We start from the raw sequence: 27,465 nt of genomic DNA, 5'->3' as shown, positions 1-27,465 counted from the left end.
TCTTGTACTTTTACAAGCACCCATCCAGACTATAGAGAACATACAGTTGGGACATGCACGTTATTAGCCTTGTTAAAGTTCTAAAACATGCATTCACTTTAATTATTCTGAAGCATCATCATTCCCTTTTCAGAGCTCATCTCTTCTTATGAAAAACTATTAAATTATTCACAAATGGTCAGCAAATATGAAAGCGAACATACAGGTGATGATATATGCAAAATAGATTTTCTTGCGTATCTTCAAGGGCTGAAAAATCCAGTTCTAAAATTATTATCTTTGCAAACACAGAACTTTGCTTTGAAACAAATGCACACTTTCTCCACAGACCAAACATATGTGATTCTAATTAGTTGTTCTAAAGAGTGGAGACACAGTAAATGCTGGCTACCACTTCCTGGGTGAGAAAACTTCTCTTCTTCCTTATACATGTATGTCTCTCACTGAAAATAAGTAAAAGTTGTTCATCTTTCAGGCCGGGTTTGACTGCAGTAAGCCTTGAGTCTTGTATTTCTAGAGACAAAATGAATGCTTTGTTGTAAAATCATCTCATAAAATTAGAGATTTGCAGAAATGGATTTCTCAAAAATGATTCAGTTGTGATACAATAGCTTTTGTCAGCAAAAACATTCCAGAAAGCTTTACTTGGCACAACTACTTATTAACATTATTTTACCTTAAAAGGGGTGTAAGAAACAAAGTTAAACTCTATTCTTACCAAAACAATGAGGTGGGGAGGGGGGAAATCTTCAGCAAGAAGATGACAAAGACCATCGTTAGATCTTTCACAAGGGTGAAAGAGCACTTTCTGAGAAATCAAGAAAGCAAAAAATATAATCCTACCTTATACATGACTGTCTCATATTCCTGACCCATCCTTTGAAACCACCAAATAAGAGCCTGAGTCTGCAGTAGGGTAGAGTCAGTAGGGTAGAGGCTGGAGAGGGAAGTGAAGCACCTTGCCACCCCCTGCAGACCAAGGAAGGGCCACTTCCCTGGCTGTCCTCAGCACAAACAACAGGCCCAAGGCCTATTTCACCAAAGATCACCAAATTCAGGTTCAGAGGGAGGTACTCAGATGTCACCAGGCTTAAGCATTTCTGCCAAAACCACAAACACAGAATTGATTTTGGCTCCCAACCTTGCCTAAGGACTCTCAAACATCTCTTTAAGATGGTTCCTCACTGTCACTCCAATGGTACCAAACAGACTTAATAGGTGTTTAGTTTTGCAGCCCAATATAAAAGGTCAGAAGTAGCAATGGATTTTTGCAGGAATGGCTGAAATTTTAAAGGAAACATCAAAGTCCATGTTTACTTCAACTGGGACAGAGAAGATTGTGCAGAATATTGACTAAAGCTTATAAGACGGTGTCAGAAATAGCACACAATGGCTGAGACCAAGAGGTCACTGTAAGGAAATAAAACACTAGGAAAAACTGCCTTTGCACCATGTGTAGCCAACCTCTTGCATTCATGGCTATACAAATTTAGAGTTAAATATTGTAGCTGGACTGCCAGAAAAGCTAGCTAATTCTGTGACCAGTAATAAGATGTATACCTATGGAAGCTAAAGCTGACTGGATTTCACCATACACAAAGTAATCACTGGAGGGACCCTCTCCTTCCACATTTACTGTTATGGATAATCACCCTGAAGTAATTCCCTCCACAGCAGGCTCTCACTTTCCTCTGAAACAGCAAGTATTGGTCAGTGTTACCATCAGTATGCAGAACTGTTTGGAGTGGCGAGTCCAAAGGCAAAAACATGTAGGTGCCTAGCGCAGCACATACACATAAATCAGTCTTCACAGACAGAGCATTTCTTTCTTTTTTTTTTTTTTTTTTTTCCAAAGCAAGCTCTTTAAAATTGCAGGTGGGGGAAAAATAAGTTGCAAGACCAAAGGAGCACTATGAACATCTACTGCAACCACCCACATAAAATAAGTTACAAAATCCCACCTCCAGTGGAGGAAGGTTGTGCTTCTCTTCTACCTAAGTAAATAGGATTTTGCACAGTACCTTGAGGCTGACCTACAGCCTTTTTCTAAAAAGGCCCGATCTCATGTTAGAATCCAAGTGGTGATGGATTTATCACTTCCCTTGGTAAACTGCTCCTATAGTTAATTATCCTTACTATTTAAGTCATGTCTCATTTCCAGTTTAAAAAAAATTGCTGAAGGCCTCATAATATTTTTTTGCTACAATGTGTCTCTATATGCATGTGTTTTTGTGTGTGCACACCCACACACCAATTTCTTTAAAATAATCTCACTTTAATTCCTAAGGAAGGGTTCTTTTTCCAAATGTAACATTGTATCATCACTGGATCTGAGGACTTAGATTTTAATTCAGAACTGCCGCTGGACTGATACCTAGTTGCATGGCAAAAGATTCCAGAACCCAAAGTTAGGCTTCTTACGGCTGGGGGCATCTAAACAAAAGCAAACTGACAGCCAACACATGGATTTCCCTTAGAAAATTGAGAGTTGCAAAAGGTGAATTTTCCTACATTTTTAGGCACAGAATTAAATGCATGAGAAGTATTGAGAAAAAAACGCTTCAGCCAGCTTATGGTCAATATGAATTTTTCTTTTTTTTTTCTAAAGGTTCTAGAGTTTTTACAGTTTTTCTTTTGTGATCCTGTCAAGGTTGCTATTATTAATTTTCTGAAGACTTTTGAAAAGGCCAGAAGATAGGGAGAGGTATCGAGGAGACTGCAAGAAAAGAGAGAGTGCTTCATCTCCATTCCTGCAAAGTTTCTGCTGTCCAGCTGCAGTCTCTCTCACAGACGATGAATCATATGCCTAGAAAGAAACTACATATCTGAGTAAACCACATTCAGTTACTGTCTCTGTTTGGTTATATATTAGGTAAACCTAACCAATCAAAGCTCATCAGCTGACACAGAAGCCAGTGGAATTAAAACACAGACATACAAAAATTCTTGTAAATTATTAGTAGGGTCATACAAGGCCTTAAATACTGAGAAAAGCAAACCAATCTATTAATAACTGAAACACTGATAAATTTTCTGCATAGTCTAAAAAAGAAGAGAGAACCAGGAGGTAAAGTTTCCAAGTTTTTGTGGTCTGTGAGTTTTTAATCTGATATGAAAATCCTTGTGTGCCTCCATGTCCTGGGACAACCAAGATTCAGGGTCTGAGAGACAGTTCAACTTGGGGTAAACGTATTAAAGGATTATGGACAAGGGGGAAAAATAAAGGTAAGCAAAACACTGTAAATTATTCCAGTCTTACCCGAAGTGAGGCATGTGTTTATGCAACATCAGAAGCAGATGAGTTGGCAACAGTTAGACTGTGACCTGACCGGTCCAGCCTCTATTGTTTCTACATGCACCTCTGTTTTCATGAGACTTTTGTGATTTTCGCTAGCAGGAGATGAGAAATACACTTTTCAAGTTCAAGAACACTGTCTGGAGATATGAAATTACTGGGAGGGCTATCGTGAAAGAATAAGCAGGGTGCACAAGGCAAAAAGAAAAGGGCACGTTCTGCTAAGCCTCCAGCAGCAGGATGCAACGCCACGCTCAGTGGTGCAGAGGAACCCTCTGCTGCTGCGCTGCCGGTCAGGCGGCCGGAGCGATGCATCCTGCAGCATGCCAGCCTGCCAGAGCCCGCAGCAAGTGTGATTAAATGAACTTAGACTGCTGGCAGTTAAACAGCGTCTTCGGGAAAACGATGGCATTATGTGCAGCACTATGAAGTGTAACCTGATCCAGTCAAAGCTTGTGTCATCTCAGGTCAGAAATTATAGGGAAAGAAGAAACCGTGGCGTTTGTTTGTTTACTTGGTTTAAATATGCAGCCAGTACAAAGATCAGTTGTCAAATGGAAAACATTGCTTGAGAAGTATTGAAGAAAGAAAACAGTCCCAAGAGAAGAGTCCTCTGTGCCACAGTACAAAATCCACAGGTCCCCAGTCTCCTTTAAGGCTCTGTCTGAGCAGGTTTAAAGCAGATTCCCCACAGATCCTAGAAAAACTTCTTTATATTATACCCAAATCCCAGCATTGGGCTGTAGAGCTGCAAGGCATAAGCCAGTTTGCATTGGAAAGAAGTCTCCCTTAACACCAAGTTAACTGATAACTGTCCTTTCCAAGAATACATAAACTTCCTGCTGAAGTCGCATCTGGTTCTGGCCACTGGCTGGAACCAGACATTGGGCTGAGTGAACCAGCGGCCTGATCTGGTAACAATAATTCCTACGGCTCTGGTGAGCGCCCAGCGGAGATACTACTTGGAGGAAGGCATTTCCCCATTCAAGTGCAAACCATATGTCGGGAATGAAAAATCAGCTTCAAAAAATCATGCGGCATGCCACCGTGCTTTTAGAATAATAGCCTGGCAATCAAGTACACACAGCAATGGCTATCAGCCTTGCTTCTTTTTCCCATTTTGAATTGTATCTAATAATTATTTTAGAGACATCAATGCCCTGTCCACAGCTTATAAAATACTGGAGCATCTTTTGGAACAAGGTTTTGCTGATGTAGTGGATGGGTCAACACTGTTGTGTCTGACCTGCCTCAGGGCCGGGCTCCAAATCCAGTTCACTGCCCAGCTACACATTTTGACTCAGTAGATTACCCCTGCGTGCCAGTTCTGGGACAACCTACCCAGCTCTTTTAACAGCCAAACTTTGCCTATGTTTTCAGCACACTCAGATGCACATGAACACCTCCCCCATGGGGACAGCTGTGGAGGTATGTGCCTGGTGCAGCAAAATTTCTCTTTCATCAGCCTTTGAGGTGTTGCTACAAAACCAGCATTGAGTGGATAACATGGTCAGGGGTTTTCATAAGACAGCACTGGTGCTGAATGTGATTTAAAGACAGTCTGAAGGCAGGCTCAGTCTCTAGAGAGAAAATGGGAATGCAAACGTGTAGGGCCTTCGGAGCACACTGAAGTTCAATCCAGCTCCTGAGACCACCCAGCACAACCAAGTGCAGCCACTGAGCCTCAGCCTCTCAGGTGATAATCCATCTCTTCACCATTCCAATGGGAACTTGCAAAGAAGCCTAAAAGTGAAGTGCCAAATGCTTCTCATGAAAATCTCAACCTCGTTACAGCTGTCATTCAGCCTGTAATACCAAAGTATAACATCACTTGGGTGGAAAGCAACATCAAACAGCTAAACAAGGATTAGAAGATATAACAAGAGAGTCTTCATCTCCCCTTGACAAATATGCCAAATGAGATAATTTAAATGAGAGTTTTGCCAGGAACAAAACCTGGTCAGTGCTGCAAAGCAGTGATGGCCTGCGAGCCCAGCCAAAGAGCCACAGGAATGTTGAATCAATGCCTCAGATGCCTAGTGTGTCTAAATATACATTAAAAAACAAACACAGCACACTTAAATACAGCAGCTGAATCTATGCTGCTGGGCCTGATGCACTGTTTCCATGACCCCCTATGCAAAATACAATACAATTCATGGCAGCTTTAAATACAGTGAAGGCAGAGGAGATGATGAAATGTGATGCCTTTTCTTCCCCAATTTGGAAACATAGCATGCAATGAACGGGTGCTCAGTTACTCTGAAAATTAGGCCCCCAGTTTAAATTCAATTATTTTGTCCAATAACTGAATGAAAGATGTAGCTTCCTGTTTTCCAAATGCAAAGTAAGCCTGCCAATCAAAAAAGTTATTTTTTATTTTAAATCAAATGCTATCAAAAAATACCATATATTTCAAGTTCCTCTGATGTTCCTTTTGCATATAAAGCACCCATTACTTACACCTTTTGCCCCATGACATGTATAAGGAGCACAGAGAATCATCTGCCATGTCCACTTCCTTGGTTTCAAAAGAAACAGAGATTGTTTCAGCTTACCCTCATTAACGTTTTGGCCTACCCAGTCATAGGTGTTTTCTCCTTTTTCAGGGGGTATGGTTTTGGGCTGGGGGGGCAAGGTGGGGGGAGGAATTAAAATAACAAGAACAAATCTGGTGACAATTTTAGAATGGGATACAACTCCAAATAGAAATAATTACATGTCGATGATGGACTGATCTCTGTCCTTACTTTCTTGAGACATGAATTACGGCCAATATTTCAGTTCTTAGACCCAATCTTCAAGTGCTATAAACTCTCCTAGATCCATGCTGACTTACACTAGCAGAAGATTTGTCCATTATATGTATGCCTGTGACTAATACATTTGAACGGAAGGCTGAAGTCCAAGCAAGTTGAGGGAAAAACAAGTCATTACAGTAAAGGCACCCAGTCCGCAGGCCAGCTGAACAATCCTTGAATGAAATCCAGAAGAAAAGACTTTGGACTTAGTCCATTCGCAGCTCCCATGGGACTGGAGAACAAGCAGCAAATGCCAGATTGCAGTTCAACCTTGCTTTTATCTCTCCCACCTTGTTCCCATTCTCAGAATGGCACCAACAAGATGATGGATGTTATTCCGCAGTGACCCCTGCTCCATAGAAACAGCATGGCAATCCCTCCCACTCCTTTCATTCCCAACCCCTTTTCTTCTCAAGAATCACTTTGAAGGTTCATAACATTCAGCCCTGAAGGCAAGAGGGTTTTTCCAATGTAAATTTCTTTTGGTCACCGCAATATGAACAGAAATCTTGGGCAGCTCTGTTCCACGACAGGGTTTTCATATTTCCTTTGCCTGCCCAGCTATTTATCATTTTCCAATAATCCTATGCCCTGGAGACAATAACACTCAGCAAATGGCCTTACCTTCCCTCCCCCTATCTCACACACACAATAATGTTTCCATGCCTGAAAGTCTGTCCATCAATGCTGATCGGAAAGAAAGATGTTTATCTCTACACATGGCAAGCCACAAAAGTTAGAGATGGAAAAAGATCTATTAGATCATTGAGTCCGAAACTCTGCTAGTGAAGGACAGAGCCCCCAGAGAATACACAATTGTTTTTAAACAGATGCAATAAATTGTCCTGCATGATGTGGTGGCCAACTGAGATATTTCACAACCTTGACTTTGAGGTAGGAGATGCTGCAATGTGGAAGTTTTTCTCCTTTCCCAATAGATTCACGATGCTAAATTTGTTGTTGGTTTCTGCTAATATGCTCTAGTTTCTAAAAGACAGACCAACCACAACCAGAATTCTTCCGTCACTGCCTGATCCTAATTTATTTAAGATACTTGCTGAAGTCATCACTTGGACTGCTCTCAAATGACCCCAAGCTAGGATCACATATGGAAATAAGGAAAAGCAATATGTTGCAACAATTCAACAATATCCTTCCAATTAAATCTTAAACTTTGGTAGGTTCAGTTGAACACCACCTCTGTGCCCTCATACCTGTCTCTTATTTGGTTAGGGGCTCACACTCAAATTCAGTGCTCTGAAAATGCCCTGGATGCATGAGGACCAAACCAAAAATGAGGCTTCACCACTAGTCTATACTGTAATTCAAGGGATAGGGAGGACATAGCCAGAATTTTGCTTATGAAAAATACAGGATAAACGTCTCTTATAATAATTCAGGTGCCTAAGAAAACCACTGAAACATGTCATGAGAGTCACTCATTCTGTGAACGTTCATGTCTAGGCACAGCGGTTGGTTGTACCTAACAGATCATGGCTGATAATGACCTTTGGGAAAGGAATAATCTCAGCACAAAAAGTAGCTCCAAGGTCAGAAGTATGGCTCTGTGTTTGGATACAGTTCCAAATAGGTATTTAAATTACAGAGTACATGGACTAGACATTATCAGATTCATTAACATATTTTAGAAATTAGAAAGTTCAGTTCAATGTTAAATATAGAGCTATAAACACTTTTATAAAAAGTGAGACACCTCATGGAAATGAAACCCAAGTTCCGGGCTTATCCGAGACTGCATATCAATTGATCCCAGCTGAAGACACAAGCAGGGACAACATTATGCACACACACCTAATCGATCCTCTGCAAATTCTAGGTCTGCGATATTTCAGTAGCCCACTGGGCTTAGCTGCACTGGAACAAGGTAGCATGTCTTAGAAATGCCGTGTTTTACTCAACACATTTTTCTCAGCAATAATTAACAGATAGGTAGGAATAGTCCAAGTAACCTAAGGCAGTTATACATCAATGTATACCTACATAACACAGAAACTGGGCATTTAACTCCTTTCACTCCCTATGAAAAGTCTAGCTCTAACGTGTAAAAAACAAAACAAAACAAACAAATAAAACCCAAAACAAACAAAAAAAACCCCTTAGTTACAAGTGGATTCTGAAAGCATTTAAAAATATTCATCTTTTAAACACAGCTATCTGAATCCAGATTACCTAGAAAATAGGGATAGTTGCTGGTGAGTTGCTCTCAAGTCAGAGGATACTTCTTGTTTCATGCTGGACTCAGCTTTCCCAGCATCCAGGGAATAAATGCAACAGCTATGGACAGCCTTACTGCCTTCCACAACAAGGGCGGACTAACACAGCCTAACTTTTTCTAATATAGGCACCAGCAGCGTATGCACTTAAAAATAAATAAAACATATTGCTCCACTGGGGAAATAGAAAAAAAAAAAAAAAAAAAAAGTGTGTGACAGATGTAAGTCATGTCAGTTATCAGAAAGTGTTCTGATTTGACAGCAATGAGGGCAACAAAAAACTAGATGGAGAGTTTGTCTGTGCTAGCTAATATTTCACAAAAAATTCTTGAGACCATTCATTTTCCATTTTGTATATAATCCTTGATTTAAGATTTGACTTTATATATTGACATACTGGTTCCCAGGAATCTGGTCCAAAATTGCTCTCTCATCTCTTCCCGCCTCCGCCCAAACACTTTTTAAAGTAATATTGACACAACTGCAAGTAGTAGCCTTTCTAAATTAAAACTTCTGTATATAGCCTGGGCATACAGCACAGAGCTTACAAGGCTCTGTTAGGGACATCAAATACGTTTTGAAAGACTGTGGCTATACTGTCTGTGGTATTAGTCAAGTAACATATTGCCTGTCTGGAACTTGTGTAACAAGCACTAGCAAATAAAGTGCTCAAATTGTATTGCATCTTGCAGTCAAGCCTCGCTGGGTTAGATTCGCAAACAGAGGAAATCCTTCAGACTATACCCCAACTTATGTCTTGAGGACAGAGCTTGGGCAAATCACACAATTTGTTGTTTATCAGAACGAGGATTACAAATACTGGCTTTGCAGTTTACTCTTGAAAACCCACGACGATGTTCAACTGGTTCGTCTGTGCTGGCCCTGAAATCCCCTGGGATTTGCACATTATGAACAGGTTTTTTGCAAAGCCGGAGGACTAAGACGACATGAAATACCCAAAATTGAGGTCTAAATGTTCAATACCAGATCCACTCATCCCTCAAAAGATTATTCAAGGCTTTTCAGGCTTGAAGAAGAGAATGAAATCTCCATGCCTCATTCACATTTGGCACTGCCTGATTCCAGCCAGGAGCAGAAGCAGAGCTACAGGGTTACCACAAGTTAACTTCTTGCACTCGTAACTGGCCTATGGAAATTCTCATTAACCTTTCCTAGAAAAATGCAAAAGGAGACAATTCATAGAGACAAAGAGCTGGTAGGGGCAAAGGGAAAGAAAACCCTCCCCATTTAAAACATTTCAGACACCAAAGATTTCCTCTGAATTTACACATTCTTTACATTTCATTTTTGCCACATGACCTATTCTAGAGATCTTTATTTTTCAAAACCAATAAAATGAAGTTAAAAAAGATGGTAACAACAACCTGTCAAGAAAAAAAAAACAGCAACAGGACATGACTCCTCTCTATTGAATAACACAGAAAAGAAGAGCAAAGAAAGGGGTATCAAGCCCTGAAAGACTGAAAAGTTTCAAATTTTGAAAAAAAAAAAATCAAAGATTAAAAAAAAAAAACACGTTAAGTAATAATTACAGTTTCAAAAGCAGGTTATTTTCCCTTCTAAGCAGCACAAAAGCATCTCAAAGTCATAGGGTGCTGAAAAACAAACAAAATATCAACCAAAAAAATTGAACCAGATCTATTACTTGTATCTCTGCCTGGCCCAAAAAGCAAAAATAAATACCTTCTGAGATTTTCAATCTAGTTTTACAGTCCCAAAAGACTTGAATCATTAAACTGTCATGTAAGCTTTCATTCAGACAAACTACTTTGAAGTCTATCTGTTTATATCAGAGTTGGCCTCAGCTAAAATTGGAGAACAAAACACACACACTGTGTGATACCGAAAACAGATCCAAGTTTTCTTGATTGGCCCCTTTTCTACCATTTGCTTTGATTCCATTAGTGAAAGCCACTCTCCCCAAATGACGTGGAGGAATACCTCTTTCATGGCACCCCCTTGAGACTTCTAATACAACAATAGGCCTGAAAAATTAATCTCTCATCTTGATACCAGAGAATAGCAAGCAGTGCTCAATCCTATGTTTCTCTTCCATTCCTATTGTACTCTAGTATGTCAATCTGTTTTTCCAGCAAGCATCCCACCAACAGCCAAATGAATGCATCTAGGAGAGTTTACTTTTCTGCGAAGCACTGTGTGTACTCTGAGTTACTCCCCTGTTGCATCCAGTGCAACCGATGGGGTGAGGGTGCAGTTACCCATCCCAGACTACAGGCAGGCATTGGGCCACTCTCTATTCTTTCGTGTTGGCTTTGGGGTTTTTTCTCTAGTTAGCTTAATCGTGCCACGATAAAGAGACTTTCAGCCACCTCTTTCTCTAATTGCATTGGGTGTGAACTGCAAATGCTGCTTTTTCCAGTAATTTTTCCCTTTTCCCAAGTATGACTCTACATGTGTACGTACACACACATGCGTGCTTTCAGTCACACACACGTTTGCCTTTGGAGGATATTTCAAACCTACCCAACCTAAATAAGGGTAACTCTTAAATGTATTTTCTCTCCCCCTTGATGTGGTGAGATTCACAGGCTGTGGAAAAAGAGGCTGGGACAAGACACAGTTGCATCTGGAGCGGGGGAGGCATTCTTTTTTGTGGTTGTCTGATGAATTATCAAAGCCGACTTGTAAGGAGTTTGGGGCCCAGAACTTTAAACAGATAGAGATTTTCCTCTCTCCTTCCCTTTCTGTCTCCAACCGTCCTGGGGATTTGACTGAGTCATGTTACACTCGCTGTGACTTCAGATCAGTCGTATCTGGCTTTAATAATGTCTTTATTTTTATTGCTATTATTTTTGGCCGCCTGGGTATTCTTAAGAGCTTTGTTGTTGCACTCCCAGCAGAGGCAGCAGCATGCACTCAGTGATGGGAGCGATACAAGGACAAGACTGAACTAGAGACGGAGACGTCTGCATGGAATCTCTCTGGGCTTCAGTTAGGGCCAACTCAGAGCTCACATGGAAGCCCAGATAGGAATGCCTGGCATGCCCATCCCTTCACACAAGATGACTTATAGCTCCCTACCTCAAACATCTCCCCAACTGGGCTGCACAAAAACTTGTTTTAATAGACATCAAGGCATTGGGGGGAGGGAGGGGTGGAGGTAAAGAGCTCCTGGGACATGTGAAATACATGTCCAAATGGCGGGGCTCTGATTCAAAGCAAAACAAAACCAACCAACCAACCAAGGTCAACCTCAAAGGCTGCAGCTGACAGGAAATCCCTCTGGGGAGGTCCAGGTGTTAGGCAGGAAAAAGAGAAAAAAAAAAAAAAAAAAAAAAAAACAGAAAACACCAAACCAAAAAACTTCCCCCACCCTTCTTTTTCCCCTTTTTGGGTAACCATTTTTAGAGCCTGAAGTTACATGAGCATGCCCCAACAGAGACAAGGGAAAAGGGAAGGAAGGAAGGCTTTTCGCAGGTCAAGTCCCTTTCATTACATGTTTTTATTTATTAATTTATTTCCAGTAAAAGAGACAGTACATCTCCAACTTTTTACAGGAGTGCAAATATGAAGCCAAATAGCTTCCTCCCCGAGGCAGAGATAGGGGAGGAAGAAAGGGAATGGCTTATTAGTGGCTACATTTCATCTTTCAAAGGATCATCTTGGAGGCCATCCCAGAAGGATCCTGCTGTGTTTCGATAAAGTGACTATGGGAATCGAAAGCCCAGTCAAAGCACCTGAAGAACTGAGCCAAGAAGGCAACCTCTGCTGTTAGGTATTTATTTTATTCACACACAGAAGATACTGGGGGCTAGGGGGAGACTGCAGAAACACATCTTGGAGACACAACATGCTGGAATATCATGGAGGGCTTTAGGGACTGAGGCTCCTTACCCGTTCCACTGGTAGAATATATATAATGTATAAATGAGTTCTAAACTTCCTTGTGCAAATCAGCTCCACTACAAAATTCTTAGATCTTAGTGCTAGGGATCTCCAAGAACTGGCCTTGGAAGAAACAAAGTGGCTTTTATCTACAAACATAACTTCATTTCAGCCACTTACCAAAAATATTCCACAAGCATTCATAATACTTTTTCTTCTTTGTGTCAGCCATGAAAAGCACAAAGCCTCCAACACCTACAGGCGTTGACCCCAGAAGCCAAACTTACACATATTTATATGAGAGAGAAGGGGAAGTTTCAGACAGGAAGGTAAATATACATTTCAAACATCTTATTGCAGAGGAGAAACAATAACACGTGACTTGCGCAGCCATTGCTATACCATGTATAAGCCAAACAGCAGAATGGAATATTTTTGAAAAAAAAAAAACAAAACAAAAAAAGGGCACTGGGTGGAAAAGCAGAAAGTCTAAAAGTCCTGAACAAAGAATATTCATTAAAACCAGCAGTCATTTATGAACATGAAAACGGACTTGAGTGGCATCAGATCAGTCACTCGTATATAGATGCTCACCCCATCTTTGGGTTGGACACAGGTACTACTTGAAGTTACCTGAAAAAAACATCATTCTCTCATTCACTCATCCTCTATCAAGCAATTAAGGCACACATACAGTCCTCCCAAATTAAGCAGATTCCCAAAAAGCCTCCAACACTTGTACTCCCCCCTTCCTTATTGAGCCTCATCTCTGTTCCTGACCTCACTTCCACCCAACTCCCTCTGTCAGTCTTCCTCGGATAGATATTGCACAATGGTAGGGGATAGGGACTTTGCCTAAATACACAAATGGGGAGGCAATTAGGAAAGATTTTTCTGTGGTTCGCTCCCCAAACCTATCTGAAAGAGCAGTGCTGGGTTGCAAAGGGAACACGGATCGAGCTCTTCCATGCTCTTTCACATACTCTGGATAGAACACGCCATTTCAACCAGAGTGCAGCAATTCAGCCTGGAAGGTTTCTTCCCAAATGCATAAGCCTCTTCCCATCTTCTGTTTATATGTTTTGTATCAGACTGAAAGCTCTTTAGAGAATGTCCCATTTTAGAAATTAGACACATAGCAGTTCACTGTTTTCATAAATGTGGATTTTCAACTCCACAAGCATCACTTTTCCTATTTATTTTCTTCTTTAAGAACTAGCACTGGTGGTAAGAATATAAGTGCAAAAGAGCAAGACAGCACAGAATAAGCACCATGATGTGCACCTCATAACCAGTGCAAGGCCTGTACAGGTATGTGTGCATGGAAGGGTTTGTTGCTCCAGAAGAGAGGCAAGAAAAGCAAAAGTCAAGAAGTTAAGGAAGTCAAAAGTTATGCAACTCCAAAAGATAACTGCCTGGAGGAGCACTGAAGAAATTCCATGGCTTAAGAGCTTTACAGATAGAGTTTCATTCTGATGCAGCTATAAGAGGCAACTATCATTGTGCAAGGAACAAGAATCGACTGAAGACCATCTTATACAGCAGAAACGCAGATGTTCTCTCAGCCTACTTGGCAGTAAATACATTTCAGCAAGGAAGAGCTTGCTTTTCTTTATTCTGACTATGAACCTTTGTACCCACAGAAATTGTATTCTTTACACATTTTTAGTTTAAAATAAAAACAAACAACCTTGGATGCACACAGTTCAAGGCTGAAACAGGTAAATGGTCATGGCCAAAAATTCATTTCAGCATATCCTAGTAGTCCATTTCCGATTTGCGTAAATTCCTGAGCACCTTCAATGCAAAATAAAGATAGCAACAAGCAAAGTAATTCATATCTACTTGGCCTCAATAGGTTGTAGAGATACTATATAATTTTGAAAATCAGTAGGAAAATCTACATTTTTCTTAACTGTTTCCCCTTCTCTCTATACAAACCAGTGTTTTGGTCAGGACTCAGTCTTCTGTAGTCAATTTTTGCCCATTGATGATGAGGAAAGGTCTGCTGATTTCAGACACTTAGGAGCTGAAAACCTGATAAAGGCTGGTCAGAAGAGGGGGCTACTTCAGCCTCTCACTTCAATTCAGGGAGTGATTTCAAAGAGTACATCAAGCAAAGATCACCTCTTAGGAAGCTGTGTTTTGTTGGTTTTGGGTTTGTTTTTTTGGCCAAGCTGCAGTACTAATAATATAAGAAAGTGCCACAAATGGATTGAATTGATGCAGAAATGTTAACACCTCAGTGTTTTTCAGGACACATCACCACTTTGTCTATATCTTCATTGCAAAAGAAGGTACATTTTTCAAATGTATAAGCTGGCTTAGGGAAAAAAAAAGTCTACCTGATTACTAGGTTTTATCCTGATTTAGCTAAACAAGGTGAACATTAAGTCTTGGCCTCCCCACAGTTTAATTCAAGTAAAACCCTCTCATGTTGAAACCATTAGATTTTACATCATAATACCTGTGTAAAGATGATTATTCCAATGTTTAACAAATGTTTCATATATCTCTTATTAACATCCTCTCTGTTACAGAGCTGTTTAAACAGGTGTTCAGAGACATCAATAAATTTCCCCTAGGTAAGGAGGCAAATAATTTTTACCACCTTTATACTGCACAGAAAAATACTACTTACTATTTACTATTCACCTGATAGACCTTTCATCCTCAAGAAGTCTAATCTAGTTCACCAGCTATCCCTAGGAGCTGGGGAGGCCTAAGCCAGACAAAAGTCAGATATTTTATAGACAAACCCTGCACAGTAAAAGGTAGGACAGGAAGTATTACCATATTAGAAGCTAAGGTTTTGCATACTGAAAGCCGAGGAAGGCCAAAAATTGAAACCCAGACAACATCCCAGAATCAGGTCATATGGGGTTCTGAATACCAACCTCATTTTCGCTTCATCAGAAGTAAACTTATACCCTGCAGCTCCAGCTATGGCTGAAAATGTTAAAATGTTTTTTCCATTCCTATATGCTAATTCTTGTCTCAAGATAAAAATCACTGGTCAAAGTGAGAAAGAAACAGACCCATGCTACAGAGCCATGCATTTTGGCAGGCAGAGCATGTATTTGGACAAGGAATAATGCCAGAGGGGCGATTTGAACTTGGATCTCTCAAAGGCAAGGAGATACCTTAGCTTATGCAGCCTCAGATTACAGAGGAATTTGTGGGGGCAGAGAGAGTGTATAACAAGTTTTAAAAGGTCTTGATGCCATTGTGATACACAATGTATATTTCTTTATAATTCCAATGAGTTTTATAGGGTCATAACGTATCCTGCCAACCTTTACCCAGTGCTTTTTGCTAGCAGCGCTCCAACATCCTCCTAGATCGGACACAGATGCTGCACTGACTCTGAGAAGTCTATTTACTGAATTAGTAATTACCACATCCTACAGCACCTGAGTTTTCCTTGGAGGTCTCCCAACCAAGTACTGACCATAACCCACATTGCTTAGCTAGTGAAATCTGACATGTTCTTGGCCAGCAGCATAGCAGCGTTGGCCGTGTGTCCAGAAATATTCAACCTGCAAAGAGATCAGAGCCAGAAAAGATTTCTAAATAATTTGGCAATTCCACTCCGCCTGTTACTGGTTCATTCTCATGTTCCTCTTACGCAAAGAGAAACTACACCAGACTGGTTCGGTTATTTTTGTGTGGCAGCTGGGTGGGTAGGGGAGAAAATTCAGCCTGCTGAATACAGAGCACTTCTGAAAATCTGGGTCTCGGTTTTTAACATAGACATGTTTGCAGAGGCTCCCATATCAAATATCCTACTTTCAAGCTGCTCTCTGTAGAAAACAAGAGTATTTAACAGTCAGAAAACAAAAAATATGCAAAAGAAATAAAATAATAATAAAACAGAAGAAAGCCCCCACCCGTGAAGAGCAGCTCAGCACTGAATGAAAGCGATTGCAAGCTGTTTTACATGCTTTTCTTGTCTTCCTTTACTCTGTTGTCATTGGTTGTTTCGTTGTTTGCAAGGCTGGAACAGAGGGGGAAAAGCTGCATGTCAAGTATTGAAATTTGCCTTTGAAGGTCCCTTTTTCAGATGGAAAAAGGAGCTTCAGACAGAGCTCCCGAACCCCACTTCGACCTTCAAAGTTTGACTAATCCTTTATCAGAGTGGCATTTGCCACTTAAGGCATAAAGCCCTTTTTAACACTCAGATCAGGAGCCTGTTTTCATACCTCCTCTTAAAAGCATATCCACAGCAGACTTCCATTCATAGTAAAAGTGTGGGAAGGGGTTGTTTTGTTTGTGCTTTTATTTGCCAGCTAGGAGGTTAGGAATTCAGTTTCGTGTTCTAGTGAAAGACACAAAATTTGCAAAGCAGCAGCTAGTGTGCCTGTGCTTCACTGGAGAGCATTTTGGGTCAAAGAATACATGCGTTTGGTATGAAGGCAAGTGAGTCTATTTGCAGTCACTACCCACTAAAGGCTTGCCGTTAGGCAATCTGGGTGCTAAAATTGTGGTTGGCACATGAGCAGATTTGGTGCAAAATCTACAACCTTGACATTTTTAGTATTGCACCAACCCATCAAAATAAGGAAGCCATGCATTTACGGATAATATAAATAAGAATGTAAATGATCTTATTCATAAAGGTCCTTATCCTAGAGGTAGTTGAAAAACTGAGAAATAAATATTACAAAGGGAGAACTTCAAACAACACTGAAACATGCTGATTATTGGGATAAAACAAGGCAACCACTTGGAAGACACAAATGCTTAGGGGTAGGGATTTAAAAAAAAAAAAAACCAAAAACAAAACCAACACATGATATTTCATAGAGAACTTGAATAGGCAGAACACTTACGCTAGTCAGAACTTAGCCAGATCATTGGTTTTCATCTTACTACTCTTGCAAAAGTTGGTGCAAGATTTTTTTCTTGCAAGACTGCTGAATATGGCATATTGGCAAGCAACATCAAGAGGACGTCAGCCTCACCTGCAACAACAGCTTCTGTAGCCTGAATAAAGGACAATATGGATGGCATTTCTAAGCCACCATAACTGGGGTCAGCTGGGCACAGCCTTTAACTGGAGTCCAGATCAAGATTTAAACTTGCAAACAACAGACCGATAAAGGTATATCTTAACCACCTTGCCACAACATTTTCGTCTAGTAGAACATGAAGTTGTGTCCAAACAGCAGTGCAGCAATACAGTTTTGAATGCTACAAGAACCCCCAGCTCAGTTCAACAGGTACCCCAGAATTACACCTGAACACTGACAGAATTATGATGCAGAGACAAGGTAAGTTTCAAGGCTTAGGTTACCTCTTAGATATCTATGAAAACCTTAGATATCTATAAAATAATACTTGCTGCAAATATGAATAATTCCTTATCTGAATAAACAAGATAGTACTGTTATGCCTGTAAGTTTATAAAATTCACAGATGCAAACTGCTAGAGACATTGTGTGTGGAAAGATTCTGGATCAAAAAAAGGATAAATGTTTCAGATAAGTATTCTTCTGCAACAGAAGAATTCATATACCTTTTTGGCATTCTAAGCGTGTGCTGTTCAGAAAAAGCACAGCCTGTTCCTACCCTACCAAACTGAAATCTATGCAAAAAGTGAGGAAGATTTTTACAAGTGGAGAACAAAAGCAAGGAAGATGTGGTGGATCCCAGAGGATTTCCTTCAGGTCAGGAGTCAAATTGGAGTTCAGATTTAACAGGAAATTTTTAGTCTGAAACATAGACCATAACATATTTTTGGATGAAAACAACAAACCTGAACCTTCACCCACAGTTGAAACCAAACCTGGAATCAATCTTTGATGAAGTTTAAAGTAAAGAAATTAAGGGGCTCAATCCATGCACCATGGAATATCAGAAGCTGGCAGCCACACTGAGCACCAATGAAGCTACCATTAGAAAGAGCCATTTGTTTATTATCTGTCTGCCCTGTTGCAGCTCCAGGTTGCACCTATGCTTTTCTGTACCTTTAGCTGCAGCTGCTCCCTCCATTTAAAGGGACAATAAACAAGTAACTAAACAGCATCTCTGCAGCAATCTTAGCTCTCAAATAAAAGTATTAAAGCTAAGAAAAATCCATACCTTCTGATAAAAGATCCATATAAAAATCAATCTGTACACTCCTAAAAATGACACTACCACAAGTATCCTCTCTTCTTAAACTACCAACCTGGAAGCTGCAGTCAGAAAACATCTTAGGGAGAAGATCAGAGCGGACAAAGACTCTTTTTCTTGTAATCAGTGGTTACAGGTGGCAGCCTTAATGAGTAATAGACTAAGTCAGACTGTACTAGTAATACCATTGCCCTCTAAAAAAAAGTTTGTTGTTCTGTGTTTTTTTTTTTTTTTTTCCTGTGGTAAAACTTTTTTCTAAGACAAAACTGTTTCGCATTCAGTTAAACTCAGTAGAGTCTACACCACCACCATCTAATGACTTCAGTGTTTACAATACTAATAAAATTTCCAAAAGCTAAAGTACTAAATGCAGGATTTCCCACCCACCCCTTTTTTTGGTTTTTTAAACTTCCAGTTATGAACTAACAAAACAAACTGACTGTTGATCTTTCACACCTGCTTGGGAATACAGAGAAGAAAAGGACTGCAACATCCTAGTGCTTAAGCATAAGAGAAGCACAAGAATGATAAGAATATTTGTAAGCCGGTCAAAATTCACCTACTACAAACAACCAACCCTCTGATGAACAGGTATTTCAAGTTTCCCATCTGCCTGCATGGAATATGAGAACCAAAGCAACTAGAGTTACAGATAGTTAGAAAGTAGCAGCCCAACACTGAACAATGATTACTGCTACTACTAAGTTATAGCCACTGATGGACAGCCTTCAATAAAGACGGCACAGGAAGAGTAAGCCTCATCGGAGCACACTGCAAGGCAAGATCAAACTATACATTTATAAAAAAATCAGCTGCAAGATCTTTTGTAATACATCAGAGAGATAAAACAATACATGTATAGATAGATCTGGTGAAGCCTATTTTTTGAACGGCCTTAATTACAGGACAAAATTAAAACCATCTTAATTAAATTCTTAGAAAAAAAAAAAATGGAAGTTTTCAAGGCAACCTTTAAAAGGGTTTCCAAAGGTAGCTCTACAACAAGCAAATTAATGTTATTAATGACCCTCAGTTTACACTTCATCCCCTTTTCCTCTGTCATATTTCTTTTTTCAGATTATGAAAAAACTAAGCTAGCATTTAAAATGAGGAGTTCTACATACCTAAAAATAGCAACCTAACACTCTATTAAAATTATTACAAGAACAAGTAACATTTGATACTCTGACAGTGGTTTTCAAAACTACATCTCTGTAATGCCACTGTAGTGTCTGATGTTTCTGAATGGCTGCTCTGTGATTCTGCTTTGTGGCTAATTGGTCTTTACTGTCCTGTTGATGCTGTTTGCTCACTTGTGGTTATAAGCTCAGAGGACTGAGACACAGAGAGCAAGTGTTTATAAATGTAAGACTATAAACTTCAGAGCCTAACAAGAACAAGTACGGCCAAGAGGATCCATTCTTTTTTGGTCTATATTCTTTGCTGGATTCAAATATTAGCTTCTGAAGCCTTCCACTGGCTCAAACCTTTTCATCAGATGTCACAGGGATCACCTGATAATTTATTAATCTACAGCCACCTGAAACCCATGCAGCAGAGCTGCAATACATTATTAACTCTAAAGTCCTACCGATTTTGTCTCCATGATGAGAAATTCTCAGGGCATCTCTTAAGGAAAATGTCTGAGTCCTTTTAGTCCATCTATTTACTGCACTGGCTCTTTCCTTCTATCAGAATGAAAAATCTTACCAGAAGACAGGTTGAAAATTCTTTTCAGGATTTCAGCCTGGATTTCTGACAGCAGCGTGCGACAGCTCTCCTGAGACCTATAGGTCCTGGTGTGCCCCATATGGAAGAGACTCAGTTATCACCTACCCTAGAGAAAACTTTATTCGTTTTCTGACTCCTGAAACATGAGCACTCAAACCAGTGCATGTTATTGCTATAGAGGCGCATCCTTATCCTCTTGGGATATTTTTAAAGTCTATCCAGTCAGCTGGAGCACCTGTTAAAGGGTCCCAACATCCCATTTTATAGATTTGCCTTTCCTTTGAGGGAGAAATTATTTGCTGTTTACTCCATCTTGAAAACATCCTGAACTAAAGCCAAATTAGGATAAATGCATGTACTGTTTACAAATATTTATTTACAGCATCCAAAAGTGTGTATCTTTGAAAGACATTCTGAGGAAAGAAAATGGAAATAACTACATTTCTGTATGTGAAGTCAAAATCTGAAGCATTTCTTCCCCTTACACCCAGGTGTGGAGGTTCTCCTGTTCACTCTTTCTCAGGCTATCTTCCTCAAGGTGAACCTTTTCTAGGAGAAGCATGTTAGTTTATGTAGCTAACCCTGTTTCTGGAGTCCTCCAGAAATCTGAAAAAAGTTCAGTGTTTCCCCTAAAACTTTGTACTTCTTTTTCCCAGTTCCCTCCATCCCTCCTCTCCAAGATCAGTTCCTCATTCTCAAGAGGATTTTCTGCATTTTAGGCACACACTACTGAACATATATGAGATGAGAAATGCAAGTAACCAAGTACCAGTTAACAACAGAACGTCCTCCTTGCTCTATTTCTTCAAAGAAAATCATTCCTGCACAAAAGCCCATATATGCACTTACACAATCATAGATGTAAATGACCACGTACACCTGTAGAAAATCTACTCAGAACTCTGTTCAATCCAAACTGCAAGCACACAAGAATAACAATTGCAATCACACAAGAAAAAAATAAAGGCAGGAATAAGTAAAGTCAAAAGAAGAAAAGGAAGAAGCCAAGATTTTCACTTACTCATCATCTCAGTCTAAGAAAGCTCTGTCAGCAATTACTAGTAATCCAAATTAGTATTACACAAATATCACTGAAGTATAAAAACACAAGATAAACATAAGGGCAGAGATTCTCCAAACCATTCAGACAGTTTTGGTGCCCTGCTGTAATAGCTGGATCTAATCTAAGGCTTCATGGTAACTTTGGAAACCTCAGCCAAAAAGATAGCACAATTTCTTTTACTTTAAGCCAACATGAATATGTTTAATGATCAATGAAATCTAATCTTCCAAGCTTTATAAAGACAAGTATGTTATGAAGACATCCAGGTACAAGGGAGACAGAAATTAATACATTTACAAAACAGAGTAATTCAACTAACTGCAAGCCAGAGAAACATACCATGAAGGGGGGCTGAGCAATAAAATTCTCACAGTAGGAAGACAGATCCTCATGCCACCTCTAAAAGGGAGGATACAGTCCAGTTGATGATGGGTACTTAGCAACAGGCATAACAATGAATTTGCAGTCTTGTGTATTCATCTGGAGAGACTGGCCTGAAAATTTCCGAACAAGTAAAACAGGAATCCTGATGTATCATAATCTACGTGTTAGTAAAGTACCGCTTGTAGTAAACTGACACTTGGTCTAATTCTGCAAGATATAGTATCCTACAGTAAGCTGTAGCACTCCCTTTTTAACAAAAACATTACACAGAAGTACAAAAGGAGAAGCATCTCAAAATAGGACTGGTTTGAACAAACCTGTAGAACGAAGAAGCAAAAGGAAAGAGGATAGCTAAAGTGTTAGTGGTCACCCTTCAACTTGAGGGACGTGGATTTGTTCTGTATAATGTGGCATGCTTTAAAACGAGTTTGATGGCTTCCATTTGATTCCCACAGGGATTTACCCACCTCATCAGAACCAGACCAGTTTGTCTCCTTCAGCTCAGCAGTGGAATAGTAAGACTGCTCCTGCCACATACTGTGGCTAAGACGCATACGAGCGCTGTAAGATGGCCCTGGTTTGAAATACTCGAGACAGTGTTTCCTGTTTCAAAGAGGCTGCATTAACTGAGCCATAGGAAAGGCCAAGCCTGGTATAGTAGGGATGCTGCAAAGAAAGCATCAAGAGCTGTAAACTGGAACAGTACTGAGACATGAGGCAAAACAGTAGCACAAGCAGCTCTGTAGATTACAAGTATTTTCACTCCAGAGCATCAGATGGACGAAGCAAGAATTTAGAAGCGAATATTAAAGGTAGGATTGAGAAAGGTACCTGAAGAACTGCAAGCATACCTAGCTGGTGTTGTGAGGGCCTAAGACAGGCTCTAATAAGAGAGGGAAACTTTCCAGCAGACAGGTTCCCCCAAACTCCACTGAAGTAAAAGGTACCAATCACCACCAGACACACAGGTGCCAGACTAGCAATGCCACTGGTCCGACTGTTAAAGAGAGGCTCCTACTGGGACAATCACGCAAGGAGTCAAGTCCCTCAGTAGAGTCTGAATCCTCACTCCCCAGAACAAAACAATTTACAAGGCATCATTTATCGTTCCAGAGAATCAAGACTAAAAATAATTCTATTCCCTTTCAGGGAGTGAATAAAAATCTTGAAGCAACCAATCAATTCCAAGACAGAGAAAAAATTCTCTTAACTTTGCATTTACAAACTATGCATGATTTGAATGTGAAGAAATGACCAGGAATTCTTTTGCCTGTAGCACAGTTAGTTTCCCCCATACAGGCATAAATGATGCTCATCAATAGAAATGTGATATTTCTGAATATAAAACATACATAAACTGCGCTTACTAGGTCTCCTCTGGTTCCCATTTAATTTCTTTTGTCTAATGTAAACTCACTGGGCTATGACTAACAGCTAACATATAATTTCTAATTGTATGGCATTATGTTATGTTAGTACAAAAACATTATCAGAGCCAAGAAAGAGACAGAAGCATATTGTTCGGTCTTACTGGGAGTAGACAGGAATGGAAAAATACCATCAGCATCAAGTACATTTGTCAAGGAAGCAGATTAAAAGCTAGCTTTGATGGGAAAAAATTCTCCCCACATTTCACTTTCCTACTTTTTAGATGATAGAACTGTTATATAAACAAACCAAAATATGTTCACCTTTACAAGGGCCTGTGGAAAAGCAATTGGATGATATAGGATGTTACTTTTATTCTTTGGAAGATGTTCTGTATATTTCTACAGAAATGGCCTAAAGCTTTACAGAGATATAAAGCCTGAAGCCACATAATTAGCCATAGAATCCATTCTTGTTGCAGAATTATGTTCAGATTTACATTTGAAAGAATTATGAGCCAGAGTCTCTGGAAAAAAAAAAAAAAAAAGAAGGAAAAAAAAAAATCTGATTTACACCCTGTAGAGATTTCCCTCCCTGGGGAATAAACCAAAGGAACATAAATCAAGTGTAAGGCCATGTAGAAGTATACTCCTGAGCCTGCAGATAGTCTGTAACAATAGCTGCAAGAATTGCAATCAACCCATATCCTCCCAATGTGCTAATCATGAGGTTCAAAAATTGACAAATTAATTGCTAAATGTGATGGACAGTATTAGTTTTGTTTGTTTACAGCTAGCCGTACGTGATGTTCCTCTGAAATGGCTGGGGCTGGGCAGCCGGCAAGGGGGTCAGCAGCTTGCCCCATGCAGACCGCTGCCTGCAGGCCAGGGGAAACCCTCTCACCCACACGGGAGATTACTCCGGTCCCCTCAGTGACTGACTGTGCCCAGACCCTGTAGTGCAGAGAGGGATGGATGGAGAGAATGAGACCCACCAGCAAGCAGGAGCCTGTATGCAAGGAAAGACAGTGACAAAGCTGAGAGGAGCAGGGAGGGTCCTCAAAGGAGGATGGATAGAACTCATTTTCTGAGGTACTTAAAAGGACTGGATTGAGCTTGTCATCACACAGAAAGCTAATGACTTGCTGAAATCTGAGCAAATCTGAAAGAGAATATCTATCCACATGAGAGGGGAAGAGAGGGGGATTCAAGCTGTCCGTGTTTTATTTTGTCTTAACCCAATTCAAATTTGTTGATTTGAATTTTTGCTGTTTTAAAGCATCTATATATTGTCTTTGTTTGTGCTCCAATAAAACACAGCTTTTGCAATTTAAATTTTTTTTCTGAAAGGCTCACTTTAAGAAAGAGGTACAGCCAGATCCACCTGAAAGCTCTGGCAAGCTGGGGGTCCTGTTCAAGTAATATGTATTAACAATAACCGCTGTATTGCTATTTACTTCAGATTAAGTTTCATGAAAAGTCTCACTGTTTGATCTAACGAAAGCTCAAACAGTCTATTTAGCCTGTAACCCATTTAAGCATCTGGTAGAAATACAGGAGCTAGGAAGACACTGGAATGAGTGCAGGCAGAGGGTTGTGGTGGTGTGTTAGGAACACTGGGTTCGCTTCCCGCTCTCAGGAGAGCCCGCTGTAGTGTTTATAGCCTGCGACATGACCCTCAGCGAGTCACCCCACGTTCCTGTGCATATGCTTCCCTTCTCACGTAGCCCATCAGTCCCATTCATTAAAATTACAAACTCTTCAGGACAACATTTGTGTCTTGCTATGTATTTGTTCAGGGCTTAATATAAGAAAGCCTCATCTCAGCCAGGGAATCCTTACATTAGCAGAGTGCAAACACTGGTCTCGTGCTCTCACTCTGCACAGGCTGAACACCATCCCCAAACCTGTACAATTCTACTGTATGAAAAGAGATCATGGCTTTCTGTGACTTTTTCAGCCAGGAATCCCAGCATTAACCAAAAAGAAAAGAAATCCTAAAACTCCATTCAACTGACCTTTAATGTCATTGTCACCCAGCATGCACCTGGCAGCACCCAATCAAAATCTTCCAGGGCACTGTAACCTTGATACTATTGACCAGCATTGCTCTGATTTAAATTTCAAACAGCCTGCAATTTTGATTCCTCTTTCCCCTAGCTCTGAAAGCAAACATTATGGATTTTATAGGGAAGAAGGCCCTGGCCACACACTTGATTTGCACAAACTTCGCATACGTGAAAAGGCAGTCAATACAAACAGAATTAATTTTAATTAACCTTAATATGCTGATGAAAATGGTGGGGAGTTTTCATGAGCAAATAAGGAGAGCCACATACACAAAAATATCTGCTTTGTTAATTACACATGCACACATCCAATAATACAGTCATGGTTAATTACAGTACTTGTTTCCGAACTTACATTGTTACGATTCAAGCTGAGGCACCGCTTCAGTCAATAAGCACGTGTCCTTTTTTTGGTTAGGCGAAGTAGAACCCAGCGCTGAGATTTTGATTAGCAGCCTTGTCAAGGATCTTCAATTCTCCATCTCATCATCAGGTCTCCGGTGCCTGTCGGGGATGGGAAGAAACTTATTATAATTCTCCAGCCTGGAAAATCCACTGGAAGAATTGCTCCTGGATCACAAACAGGCTCAACTGCAGCCTCTCTTCAAGAAGTCCAAGGAGTCCAACTCACTCACACAAAATCAGGAGCAACTGCTCAAAACTGTGGTTACACTGATGTAAAACCAGTGAAAAGAGGCAATCAAGGAACCAACCTATGAAACTGCTATATGTAAATAGAAGACAAATACCACCAAGTGAATAGAGATCCCTATTACTCAATTTAAACCTAGGTAGACATCCAGATTTAGTGAGTATCTGGTCCACAAACTCTTAACGGACATGCTCTAAGAGAAGGAGAAGAGGGCATTTCCGAAGAGGGCACTGTAACAGGGTAATTTCCCTGTTCATCGCTGCAAAAATTTCAAGCCAAACCAGACATCTAAACATGAATGGGTCCAAGGTTCCTCACTCTTTGAAGAAGCAAAGCCAAGTCATTTCAATCAGCTGCTTTCAAACGTGCCTCTGCATCCATGAGGAACACCTCTCCATGCTGCCTCTAAGGCTTACCTGGGCCAGGCTGAGAGAATCTAAATGAAACTTGTATGGAAAGGCTGAAGGAGCCAAGCACTTGGAAGACTAAAGCTCTTCTGCAATTGTTTTTGGAAACACGTAGGGGCCAACATCTGTATGTTGGCCAAATTTCTGGCTAGGGCTGAGATTTTTGGTTGTTTCCCAAAAGCAGAATACAGAAAAGGGGGGGAAAAAGTGCTTTCTTAGCTTTCTTCAGCACTCTTATCTTCCTTATCAGCACAGTGAACACGTGCTGCACAAAGAAAGCAGATGCAAGACACAAAACCAGGTATTTAATGTGTGTTCAGCTAGAAGAAACATATTGCCAAAAAAAATGGATTCAAGAATAATAGAGTTATGCCCTGAAAATCATAAGATTTGGGACTCCCTCTCTTTGCTTTCTATTTTTTAATCTTCCAGGGTGCTTTTGAGTTACGTTTCTACATTTGAGAGCCTGCGGGCTAGGAATTTATTTAAGATACAGCTAAGAATCTCATTAATGACATGAATCCAGGAACTAGGTTTTAAAGAAAATATACAGGTAATGCAAAATTTAAAGTCATGACAACTGGCAACAGCACATACAATATCAATATCTAGCTAATGGACACAGAATGATTACTGGTTAATGAGCTGAAGCACACAACAATAATGGAAAAAACAGATCAGAAGAAATGTTTCTTTTATAACATGGCTGCTAAGAATTATACCAAGTTACTCAGAGTCATATCCTGTTTACTTAAGTGATGTCAGACTGGGCCCAATTCTAATGTCACAAAGCAGTACTTTCAAAGGAGGCAAATGCCTGGTGATATACCTTGATTTGCACATATATAACCAAGCAAAAAGGAGCCCAAACAGAATACTTCCGTAGTTAAGGCAAATATGATGTGGTCTTAAGACTGTAAACCTAACCACTATTTAACAGTTTAGTAGGATAATTATAAATAATGTTATTGTTAGTTATGGTTTCATCATGTCCAAAATCTAGGTGGTGTTAGACTTAGGCTGTTAAAATTCTAGCAACTGAGGACAGACAAGCACGTTATAAATTGCATTTGGAAAAGCTTCAAAACAAGCTGGTGCCGAGCAGCAGCAGACCAAAATCCCTTTTTGCAATATGTTCTTCATGTTCAGAACATATCTGACATATTTCAACTATATTTTCATTAGATACATTACCTGACCTGTACAAACGCTGCCGCCACCTGCCCTCCTCCCTAAAATTATCGACTAAACTCGGAAAGTGTAGGAAATAGCACTGCCAAAATTCAGGATTCAGACTAAAAGACGCAAATAATTGTGCCTTCAGTAGTCTGCTTGATGCTGAAAAACAGTACTGCAAACAGTCTGACTTTTCTGCAAAAACTTCAATGCAGAAGTTCATGGGCACAAATATGGAAAGTACATTCCAGTCCTTGCAGCAATATTTCCCTTTATTTTACACCTTAGCAAATGCATTATGA

At 40.1% G+C, this 27,465-nt stretch overlaps 1 long non-coding RNA gene across 1 annotated transcript in view; it reads right to left on the bottom strand.

Annotated features, from left to right (window-relative positions):
- The window catches only part of LOC148056542 (uncharacterized), a 74,598-nt gene extending 49,223 nt beyond the window's left edge, over positions 1-25,375 (bottom strand). The window contains exon 1 of the long non-coding RNA XR_015702916.1: positions 25,284-25,375. This is a non-coding gene — a long non-coding RNA (uncharacterized LOC148056542). The remainder of the gene's footprint in view (positions 1-25,283) is intronic.
- Between the last annotated feature and the right edge of the window lie 2,090 nt (positions 25,376-27,465).

This window comes from Nipponia nippon, unplaced genomic scaffold (genome assembly GCF_047370975.1).
Source record: "Nipponia nippon isolate SJK-2023a ecotype South Korea unplaced genomic scaffold, ASM4737097v1 scaffold_13, whole genome shotgun sequence".
Lineage (NCBI taxonomy): Eukaryota > Metazoa > Chordata > Aves > Pelecaniformes > Threskiornithidae > Nipponia > Nipponia nippon.
Note: the sequence above shows the minus strand (reverse complement) of the source record. Positions and strands in the feature narration are given on the sequence as shown.